This window comes from Haemorhous mexicanus, chromosome 9 (assembly GCF_027477595.1).
Source record: "Haemorhous mexicanus isolate bHaeMex1 chromosome 9, bHaeMex1.pri, whole genome shotgun sequence".
In the NCBI taxonomy this organism is placed as follows: Eukaryota; Metazoa; Chordata; class Aves; order Passeriformes; family Fringillidae; genus Haemorhous; species Haemorhous mexicanus.
In genome coordinates this window covers 28,668,210-28,679,135 of record NC_082349.1, presented here as the reverse complement: position 1 = coordinate 28,679,135, position 10,926 = coordinate 28,668,210, and the positions used below count along the sequence as shown (strand labels likewise).

Here is a 10,926-nt window from a genome sequence, read left to right as displayed (position 1 = left end):
CTGATGTGGGCACCAGCTCCTGGAGCAGACTGCTTCCAGGGACAGGAGGGAACACCTCACGCTCCACATCCATGAGCAGTATCAACAAGGGTCTATGAGCACAGCAAACCTGCAAGAGCAGGAGATGGAGTTTATGGGCAGCTCCCATGGGAATTGGGGAGGAGCCCTGCAAAGGCTGCTCGATGTTATTCCATGTTATTTTTCATGGCAGTGTGATCCCAGCTTGCAGCAGCACCATGGCAGAGCTGGCCTGGAGCACAGGCAGCCAAACCCCAAGGCCAAGGGACAGGCTGCAGAGTTTTCAGTGCACTCAGGGCCTGGTGAATGCAGACTGGGGGGTTAATCTTGTCTGTTGCTGTCACTTCTGACTGTCCCAAAGGTTTTCTGTGCTTTGTAGAATACCTTTAATACTAGAAATTGTGTTTGTGCTTTCCTCTGGGACCTGGAAACATGACTTCATGCACCATGAGGGGCAAAGAACTATGGTCTGTATGACCAGGAAAGTGAAGGGAATGTGTGCTGACATTGATCCCAAGAGCAGGAGGGATGAGTTTGAAGGAGTTTTCTTTTCTGGAGGTGTTTTTGTTTCTCAGGTGACCTGGGGAGAACATGAACTTAACGAGGCAGGAGCTGCCCTGTGATGGCTGGACAGGAATGTAGCTGGGCCAGTCGAGGTTTGTTGAGGTTGCACAGCATCTTCTGGGTCCTGGTGATGCCTCAGGTTTGAGCTTTTATATTTTTCAGGTTCTGTGATGCTTTAGTGTGTGGGTCTGAGCTACATATTATGGGATGGTGAGCTCCCTGCACAGAGCAGGGAGACAAAACAATTCCTGCTCCAGCTGGGCACCAAGGACAAATGATCCAAATCTCAGGCCCAAGAGCACAAACAACGTGGGCTGAAGAGAGAAAAACAAGCAGGATGGGACTGCATGGGCTAAAGCTGGAATTGGACAATGAACTCCAATATGCAAATGGAGCAGAACTTATAAAAGTGAGAGACCCTGTGACCTGTTGTCCATTTTGGGACCATTTTGGTCCATCTTGGGTGCAGCCCTGGCTGGGCTCTTGTGCTGCCCAAGGTGGATCTGTTGAGGAGATCCTTTTAATAAATCCCTGCTTTATTCTTTAACTCTGTCCAGCCTCTGTTCAAGGTCAGCCTGCACAAGGCATCAATGGCTTGGGAGAAGCAGCTCCTTGGTGTCCCAGATGACCATTCCAGGGGGAACTTGGGCCCTTGCAGGGCTGGAGGAGTTTGGCTCCAGAGTGTTGAAGGTTCAGGTTCTGGACAAAATTGAGGAAGGCCTGTACTTGCTATGGGGAAGGGATTTTTCCTTCCTTGAGCAGGCATCCAGATAAGGAGAGCAACACCTCAAGTGTCAGCTTGGAGTTGGCTTTTGGAAGAGAACCAAGGATGAGTTGGAACAAGCACAGCAACCTGTGAGTGCTGATTTTGTGTTCATAACTGCAGTTTTCCATGTGACCTAAACATCAGGGTTTGAGGAAGCAAAAGTTGTAAGTAACTAACAGACTAATTGTTGCTTTGTGATGGTGTTTAGCAGTTCACACAGACCAAAGCATCAATTTTTGGTCAGGATAATTTTTTTTAAGACAGTGTCTGGGACGTCTGTGGCAAAGGCTCTGGTTATGCCAAGGAGTCCTGAGAATGAAACCAGGAAAAGTCAGGTCTGCAAAACCCAAAGCATTTCCCAGTAAATATTCCCTTAACCAGTGACCACATGTCTGAAAAGGAAGATTTATAGGAATTGGGAAGCTTCAAAACATTAGTCCATAGTAAAATAACAACAGTGATGTGTGCACACATGTACCCACACACTTGTTCCAGATAAGATCAAATACCCAGCACCCCAAAGTTGATACACTTTTATTTATTTTTATCCTTATGAGCTATGAAATGTATTTTTTGTTGGACTGACCATTCCGGATAGAAGTGCTATAGATGATTCTATCAGCTGCTGCTGGGGGTGAGCTCTTTACTTTGCCTGCATCAATGGATCCATCCCTGGTCTTTCCTGCCTGTAACCCTTCTTATATATCCCAGTCCTCTGCTCCCTCAAGCCCTGCTCTCTTTGCTTTACACATCCCTTTCCAGGACCCTGGAATGCACCTCCACTTAGATGTTCTGTTGCCAGTGATTTTGGCAGATAACAGAGAGGCAGAGATTGGAGCAGAGCCATTGGAGCAATGGTGGGATCTGTTGGAAGGGAGGAAGTGCAGAAAGGAGAGAGAAAAGGAGGCAAAAAGATAGAGGTGGAATGGAGGAGAAGGGAAAAGGGGAAGGTGAAGAGAAAGAAATGAGAGAAAAAGCAAGGATATAAAAGAATGACAAATTACTCCTCTGGGCCATGTTATATGCTGCGTAATTTACAGTAAATTGAAATATTGTTAATCTATAAAGGCTGTATTGTTCTCTTTTTCTCTTGGCCAGCCACTGACGTAAGCAGAAACTCTGTTCTGGGCTGAAGCAGTTGAGAGCCTTGCAAGAGAGCCTGGTGCCCAGACTGGAGCTGGAAGAGGGATTTGGCCTCTGCTGTGACAACTCTGAGGACTCAGGCTTAGAGGTACCCAGGGAATGTGAGGCTGCTGGGTCAGTGCTTCTTCTACAAAAGGTAATAAAAGTGCATCTTTAAATCTTGTCCAGGAAGATGTCAGAGCTCTCCTACACAGTTAATATGCCTAACACAGAGACCAGCTTAGTCATGACAGGATAAAGCATTGTCCTGCTAGGAGTTCACATATCCTGCAATATAGGATATATGAATATTTGCCTTAGGTTGGGAACTTCAAACCAAGACAATATTGGACATATATCATAGAATATATGAACATGAACATTATTGCAGGTTCATATATCCTGCAAATCTCACTCCATGAGGTGTATAAATGTATCTGGGTGCATATGTATATTTATATTTATGTATGTGTGTGTGTATTGCTGTGTATAAGCTTATGCAGGTATCTGTTTTCTCCCAATAACTCAGTAACTTCTCTCAGTAACTCTGCCTGCAGCTTTGCAGACTCCAGGATCCTGGCCAGCTGGAGCAGGGGAGGCTGCCAAGTCCATCAGGTTGATGGAGCCAGCAGGCTGCTCCACCTGCCTGTCTGGAAGCATTCTTTTGCTCTCCTGGGAGCTTCCCAGCACATCTCCATTTCCTCTGGAAGAAGGTTTGCCCATGGCTGCCAGCATCTGTGGCAGGTCTGCTTTCCATGGCTGGTGTGGCTGCAAAGCCCAGAGACCCATGGCCCTTCTCAGCTCTGTTTTAGCCATCTCCCAGCTGCACAAGTCCTGAACATTTCCAAAATGTAGCTCATGAAGCAAATGAAAAGACACAGGCTTCTTGCTGCTGCTTTACAGGGGTAGAGGGGGATGATCTCAGTAAGAACTCTGTGTGTGCCACAACCTGGTGAAAACAGTAATAAATCATGGTTTTCTTGTCTTTCAAGGGAGAACTTCCTTGTCAGCAGCTGAGAAGATCCTGAAGAGTTCCAAGGTGCATGAGGAGGTAACAAGGGACAGCTAAAATTTATATTATTGTAACTTTCTGTGCTAATATCAAGAATGATCCAACTGAGAAAGTAAATTCTTTGCTCATGAATCTGGTGTTCAGGTGCCCTGCAGGAGCAATGCAGAGACACAGAAAGGACATTTCACCCCCTGATCTCAGCATGGTTCTGTGTTCTGTCTGCTCCTGGCCTGGGACAGTGTCAGAACAAGTGGGGGGCTCAAAACTGATCTGTAGGAGGGAGAGCAGGAGTAATCCTGTTTTCCTCACTGTCCAGCCTAAAGAAATTGCTCCAGCCACACCTTCCCCTCTGGGTCCTCCTTCCAAGGAGAGCTCCTTCACAAGGCTTGGAAGCAGAGGCTTGCACAGCACCTTCACTGACAGTCTGCACTCGTGCCCTGCTCTCTCACAGCCCACTGCATGGTGGTGTTTCTTCCTGCAATTCAGGCTCCTTTTACACCTGGAAGAGCCATCCCAAATGCAGGCACAGTAGCCAGGTGGAGCCCTGAAATGAGAGAGGTGAGCAGCAAAGAGATGGGAGAGGTGGAAAAAAGCACCAGCAGCTGGCCCAGGATGTGCAGTGGATGCACAAGCAGGTTCCATCACTGTGTGTTTGTGAAACAAGCCAAGACTGGAGTGTCCTCACTGATCCTGGCTCTCTCCTGCCTTTCCTGAAGTGTGAGGTGCTCACCCTGGCCAGGAATCCATCACTCCTTGCTCAGCTCACTGGAATGTGTCACACAAAGACAGGCAGCCCCAGGCTCTCCCCCTCTTCCTTAACACAGGCCATGGCAAAGAGCCCTGATAACCTTCTTTATGTCTTTTGGAGCACTCACACTTGTATTGTTCAGCTTTGAATAGAGACTTTTTAAAAATAGTTGGTTCTCCAGACCAACTACAGACTTTTATAACCTCACCAGCCAACCATGGATCAAGAGTGGGAAGTGCTGTTTTGGCAAAAAAAAGGTGACAATTCTTCTTATTTTCTCCTTGTTGGTTTAGGTTTGGTTTGTTTTTTTAATATAACAAGAATTCAGGTAAAGAAGAGCTGCCTGCATAAAGGAGGTAAGGATTAGTGAAGAAGCAAACATTAGATTTTCTTTTTTTTTTTGCTTATGTGGAAGGGGAGACAAAATAAGAGAGATGCTTGTGGAAACATGGAAGGTCTCCAGTGTAATGAATAATAATTTCAAAAGGATTTTTCTGAGATGTGAACAGTATTTTGTATGCAAATACTGTCTCAGTAGATAGTGGGAAAAGACCAACAGTTTTCCTAACACTGGCTGGAAAACAAAATTTGCAGTTCTGGAAGACTTGCAATTTCCTTAGGAACCAGATGAGATGAAGTAGAAGAGAGGTGATTAAAAAAGTATTTCATATTGAAAACAAACTTTCTAGCTGAATGGCATAAATTACTTTTAAGGGAGCAAATGGCTTTCTAGCAAGTTTAAAAAAACAAGCATCTGCCCTTTAGTGACTGTGTTAGAGAGCCTTGGAGAGCAAGGAGCTCAACACAACCTTAGAGGAGCCCTGGGCACATGTTCTGAGGTGCTGGAAATCTAGTTTATGCTACCAGAATTGTGGGGGTCCTGTTAAAATATAAATACATGCAAAAAAATCCCTAAAGCTTCATAAATCAAGAAAGGACCTTCACTCCTTTGCATTGCTCTGAACAGAGGTTGGAGGTGAGTGGTGTGGGCAGAACACTTCATCCCAGTTTGGTGCTTGGGGATTTTAACAAGAGAAATAATTATGGCTGATATCCTGCCTAATTTAAGGTTTTGTATTTTAACAAGGAAGGATCCTCCCACTTTTGTGTTTTGTTTTGGTTATTTTAGCAGTAATAATTGTGTGGTTTCTGTAGTCACCTTCCCAAAGCAGGGAGCCATCACAAACAAACAAGCTACTTCCTCTGCAGTGCTATTTCTGTTTTGGTTTATTAATGAGCTAAAAAAAAAAAGAGCTTTGATCTACCCTCCAGCTTGATATGTTATGAAATATTTTCATCAAACTCTGCCCTTAACTGAACTCATATTAATCTCAGCAAGATGAATGCAGATCTATGTTCTTAGGGGTTTCTGGACAGTCAGATGAGATCTTGCAGTTGGTGTTGAGTTCAGTGGGCACCACTGGAGGGGCAGAGATATTTCTACAGAAAATTCATTTCAGGATTGGGGGTAAAAGCAAATGCATTTGGCCTGAAACATGAATAATGCATTGCCTAAAGTTTGCCAGTATGTGTTGGTCCTTTTCCCACTGAAGCTGATGGCAAAACTCCCATGGAATTCAGCAAAGTGGGGTGGAATCTATACAGAAATTATTTTTCCCAGAACAGCTTTGCAATAACCAGTGGATTTGCAAACTCCTCACTCTGACACATTGAAATAATTTGGGACTTTCATTCCATTTTGCTTTAATTGGACTTACCCTGCATCTGAGTCTTCCTAAATGGGTTGCTATGCCTAAAATATGTGCAGGCATGTTTGTACTCTCTGAGGGAACATGGAGGTTAAACTGGAAGGCCAGGTTATGTTAGCAAGGATATTTTCCTTTTATACTGCTTCCAAAGGCAACCCTGTTTTGGGCTCCCCGCTCTGCCCTGACCACTCTGTGCCTCTGCATCCCAAATCATGCTGGGATTTGATGATAAAGCACATCCTCTTTCCAGGAGCCCTGCCAACCCCTACATCCTAACTCACTGGAGTTCTGGTACCTTAGGCACTTTGTGGTCAGAAGGCAGACTGCAAATGTGGGGATGTCCAAACCCTCTGGAGGAAGAGAAGAAAATTTCTTACAGAGCTGCTGTTGTCCATTTGATTCCCAGTTCCTTTGTTTCAGGGTTTCTCAGGCTGTGCCAGCTCAGACAGCTCTTTGCTGGATACCAGCACTTGCAGGGCCTGATTTGGTTCATGTCTTCTATAAAAGTTTTCCATCTCTGACCAAGGTATTTCACATCAGGGTAAAAATGTGAGTAAATCAGAGCTGGCATCTCTCCCAGACATATCAATTCCCTTAATTCCCTTTTTCCTGTGGCTTTGGGACAATCAAAATAGGGAATGTTTCCATTGCTGTACCTTTATGAAAGTACAATATGTGAACACCATCTCCTGAGTGCATCCAGTGCATTTCCTTGCCTTGGTTACAACAGCTTTCCCTGGAAATTATTTGGGAATCAATCCCTTGGCAGGGCTGGGCTCCAGGGAAAATCAAAACCTCCAACCTGACAGTTCATGAAACAAGGAGAAAGAAGATGGAAGCTGTCACTCCCAGCTGGCCAACACCAACACAGTCCCAAGGCAACAGGAGGTGCCAAGGTGTCTGCTTGAAAAATTTGGAGAGACCTGGGGGGGGGGGGGGGTCACAGACAGGGCTGCTCTGAGGCCACTTTTCCTGGCAGGAAAAGCCATTTGCAGCAATGGAGGAGCAGTGGAGGAGCAGTGGAGGCCACTCATCCTCTCTGAGGGGACATGCACTGCCTTTCTCAAGGCCCAGGACAAACTGGCATTATTCTGCATCCCTGGGGAGAGGGTGCTTTGCCATGGAGCTGAGCTGGGGGGAGTGCAGGGAGCAGGGCGTGGGTCCAGGGGTAGAAACTGAAGTATCCAGGGGTATAAACTGGAGAGGTACAGGATCCAGGGTTTTAAACTGAAAAGGGACAAGATCCAGGGGTATAAACTGAAGGATCCAGGGCTGTAAAATGAAGGACCCAGGGGTACAAACTGAAGAGGCACAAGATCCAGGGGTATAAACTGAAAATCTACAGGATCCAGGGGTATAAACTGGAGAGGTACATAATTCAGGGGTATAAACTGAAGGATCCAGGGGTATAAACTGAAAAGCAGGATCCAGGGTTATAAACTGAAAAGGGACAAGATCCAGGGGTATAAACTGAAGGACCCAGGGGTATAAACTGAGGAGGCACAGGATCCAGGGGTACAAACTGAAAATGCACAGGATCCAGGGGTATAAACTGGAGAGGTACATAATTCAGGGGTATAAACTGAAGGATCCAGGGGTATAAACTGAAGAGGCACAGGAACTGCCAGGACAGGGTGGCAGAAACAGAGCCTGTTTATCTCTAAGGCAGTGTTTCTCAGACCCGGATCCATGGGCCTTTGTTGGTCACTAAAATATCCAGCAGTGGCTCATGAAACAATAGGAAACCCTCTCTCTCCCCTCCAGCTCCACAGAAGCATGCACACAAGCAAAATGGGAGAAAATAAAAGCTACTATAGGCTAGCTTTCAAATTTTAGTCTTTTGTTTATTTGATTTGATATATAAAATATATACAAGTTGGTATTCTGATTATTGTGCTTTTTCTGAAAAAAGGTTAATCCCTGGATTTGAGAAGTTTAAAAAAATGTAGCTCTGAGGATGCTATTTTTGGAGCCAATTGCAACAGCATTGAAATGTTGAAAGATTTCTTTTATTTGTTGAAAGATTAGGCTGAAGCCCTTCAGTCCATAAAAGAATAATAAACCCTAGCAGGATAAAATCCTTCATTGCAATGAGGATACAAAAGGCACCTCACAGTGCTGTGTGGCCTGGGTGGAGGCACAGGGCTGGCAGAGCTGGCATTGGTAATTACTGAAGTTATCAGTACCCAGAAAACAAGACTGTGATTTCTTGCTTCATTCAAACACAATCTCATCTTCCACGTCCTGCCCTCATCTTGGACAGCATCTCTCAACTGAGATGTGTTCACACAGTGAGCCCAGTCCCCCTTAGTATCCTTCAGTCTTGTGCAATCCACTCCAAAATGAGTTGTTAGAATGGAAGGATTGGCAAATTCTTTCCTCCTGAAGTCCTGGAGAGAAAATGAGCTCTGCTGACCTTTTCTTCCTGGCAAGTATTGTCATCTGGGCTGCCTGGGGATTGGGACCAGGCTTGCAACTGAGCAGAGTTTGGTTTTCAGATAATCCCACTCAGATGAGCAGTTTCTGGGTTATTTGCAAACCACCTTGAGAGACATCAACCAGGACAGAGCTGTGCAGCTGTGCCTGCCACTGGTTTCATTGGCTGCACGTGCAGGAGGGTATGGCTGAGCTGAGGAGCTTTCCAAGGGAATCAGGTTTGAGGAGTGCCCAGGGTGCAGAGATTAAATGGAAAATAAACCTGCACATAGAGACCAGGCATGCCTTTTTCTTGTCTGCCTGGAACAACACAGGATCAGCAGTGGGGATGGCAAGAAGCACTTTGGGGCAAGGGGGGGGTGTGCCACAAACAGCAGGTGACAATGTGCCCTGGCTTGTGGGCTGAGAGCCACTTGTCCCTGCACTCATAAAGAGCAGGAACTTCTCAAGCAGTGAACAAGCCTGATGGCAGCTGTGGGACATATCCAACAAGTCCTGCCCAGCCATTTCCCTCCCAAACTGAGTGCTGATCCTGCCATCCCAGCCCCTTCTGCTGGGATGCTGCATTACCTGCCACACTGGAGTATTAGTGGAGCCCTTACAGAGCCTGAAAATAATCACATGGTGCCTTTCACTGTTGTCTTAGCCAAGTTTCAGTGTGATTAATCACACTGTTCCTGCCTAAAGTTCCCCTCAATCAGCACGATTTTAATTCCTTCCATTTAATTTCTGGCTGGTGTGTTCCATGGAGCAGCACTGTTCTCCTCTGTTAGACACCTCAGTTTCACCCCTGAAGGTGCCCCCACCCCATAGCAAATGAGGTGATCCCCCAGTGCCTCTTATTCCTTCCCAGGGCTGTGGTGAGGACTAACAAAGCAAACCACTGTGTGATCCTCTGAGGAAAGGGTTTATCCAGGGGTGAAGTGTTGCCCTGAGCAGAGGTGGGGTGTGTGACCAGGTCAGCCCAAAGCTGAGTGTGCCTTTGGGGCTGGCAGCAGGCACAGAAAGGAGAATTCCTCATTCCCCATTTACAGCTCACATGTCCTTGGCATGGGAGCTTGGCTTGGCAGCCTGGTGGGGATGGATGTCTCTCAACACCCTGGGAGGGTGGCAGACAGCTGGGGCCCAGGGCACCTTCAGGTCTTATGAAATCAGCCCCACTGGGGGTTTGAGAGGTAAAAGGAAACCCACCTGCCCTTGGGGCTGTGAATTTGTCATCAGAGTGGAGGGGCTCTGGGGCAATGGGGGCAAAAAAGAAACTCTAAAGAAACTGATTTCTACCCCAGAAATTTAGAACTCTAAAAAAACCTGATTTCTACTCCAGCAGAAATGGAAAGCAAGCCTAATCAGAAACATCCCTCAAACCGAAAAACCTGAAGCTCCTGCTCAGGTGGTGTCTCTGCGTAATGTTTGCAAGGCTGTTTTGGGCAGTTATTCCCTGCTGATGTAACCATCCTCATCCATTTCTCACCAGAGGGCTGATGATGACCTTAGGCTGAGTGTGTGATGTTTGGGTCGCTGCAGTTGTGTGGGCAGGTCCTGTTTTTATCAGGATGCAGGGGTGGTGCTCCATGGGCAGCCAGGAGCCACTTTTCTAACTCTGACCTTTCAGATTTAGAGGATTTGGGATTTCCAAGTGGTCTGATGAATCAGAACAGACTGACACTTCCTGCCACCTCTCCTCCTGGTGCTAGCTTGAAGAGAGCAAAACAGGAAGGATGGGACTTCACGGGCTGGAGCTGGAATTGGACAATGAACTCCAATATGCAAATGGAGCAGAACTTATAAAAGTGAGAGACCCTGTGACCAGTTGTCCATTTTGGGACCATTTTGATCCATCTTGGGTGCAGCCCTGGCTGGGCTCTTGTGCTGCCCAAGGTGGATCTGTTGAGGAGATCCTTTTAATAAATCCCTGCTTTATTCTTTAGCTCTGTCCAGTCTCTGTTCTAGGTCAGCCTGCACAGGGCATCAAGCCCAGCACATGGAAGCACACACAAGCCCCGGGCTGTTTAATGGGCTGCAAAGCTCAGCCCTGCCAGGGTGAGGGAGTCAGTCACCTCAGCAAGGAGGAGCCATGACCAGAGAGTTGCAGGATGAGTCAGACACTTTGCCTGGGACTGGGAAATCAGAGCAGAAGGCAGGGGTTTCCATGACTCAGATTAATTGCAGGGAGGGGGCTTTCATGGAAGAAGGAGAGGCCAGTTACTCTGGATAATGCTTTGACTTCAGCTTTTCTAGGAAGCTGCAGCCCAGAAGATGTCTTTTCCCTGCCAAACAAGGGCCAGTACAATGACACCCTTCCCCCAGGGCCTCCACCCACTGTCATGCAATCATTGAAAAGGAAGATTATTTCTGCTGTGCCACACATTAACGCTGGAGCTGCCAGAGCAGCATTCCTGTGCTGGATCTGTGCTGCCATGGCCTGCTCCCAACTCCAGGAGTGCTCCAGGAATGCAGGGGTCACTGAAGGGGGCAGCTCCACGTTGGCCCCCAAAAACTGCTGCGCTGGAGACAGCAGCAAAGGGTGGGAGCTGCCTGTCTGCAGCTCACA

General features: G+C 46.8%; 1 long non-coding RNA gene across 3 annotated transcripts; it reads left to right on the top strand.

The window, feature by feature from the left end:
- Positions 1-2,488: 2,488 nt before the first annotated feature.
- Positions 2,489-10,302, top strand: LOC132331331 (uncharacterized). Of its 3 annotated transcripts, XR_009487558.1 has the most exons (4): positions 2,489-2,627; positions 3,463-3,521; positions 4,524-4,586; positions 9,988-10,302. It is a non-coding gene; the product is annotated as an uncharacterized LOC132331331 (long non-coding RNA). The 3 variants fall into 3 exon arrangements; XR_009487556.1 differs by lacking the exon at positions 4,524-4,586; XR_009487557.1 differs by having other exon boundaries at positions 2,489-3,521.
- Positions 10,303-10,926: the final 624 nt, after the last annotated feature.